Consider the following 536-nt stretch of genomic DNA (forward strand, 5'->3'; position numbering starts at 1 on the left):
AGAAGGGTCCTTCGAGGCTTAACTCATGAACAATTGGCGCTTGTGGATATGTATAAGTCAGAGAATTTAATTGGAGTGAAATACTTTGATCCGAGTATGCTAAGGAAATTTGGGTTTGAAGACATGGTAAATCGGTTGCTAAGACAACCGCAATGGAGCAAAGTATTCGAACGGAGAGGACCGACATATACTCCGGTTACCTATGAGTTTCTTGCTTGAGATGTGTCCCACTAAAACATTAGGTTCCCTATGCGTGGAGTNNCCGCAATGGAGCAAAGTATTCGAATGGAGAGGACCGACATATACTCCGGTTACCTATGAGTTTCTTGCTTGAGATGTGTCCCACTAAAACATTAGGTTCCCTATGGGTGGAGTACAGACTTACATTTCCTTATTTTTCATAGGAAATGGGAAAAACCTAAGAGCAAGCCTTGAAAAAGAATTATGAGGAAGAAGCACAAGCAGAACAATGGCAAGAGGAGAACCACCACCTCCACCACCACAAGTTGAACCTAATGCAAGAGGAAGAAGGGTCC

The sequence above is a fragment of the Ipomoea triloba genome, chromosome 16 (genome assembly GCF_003576645.1).
Source record: "Ipomoea triloba cultivar NCNSP0323 chromosome 16, ASM357664v1".
NCBI lineage: Eukaryota > Viridiplantae > Streptophyta > Magnoliopsida > Solanales > Convolvulaceae > Ipomoea > Ipomoea triloba.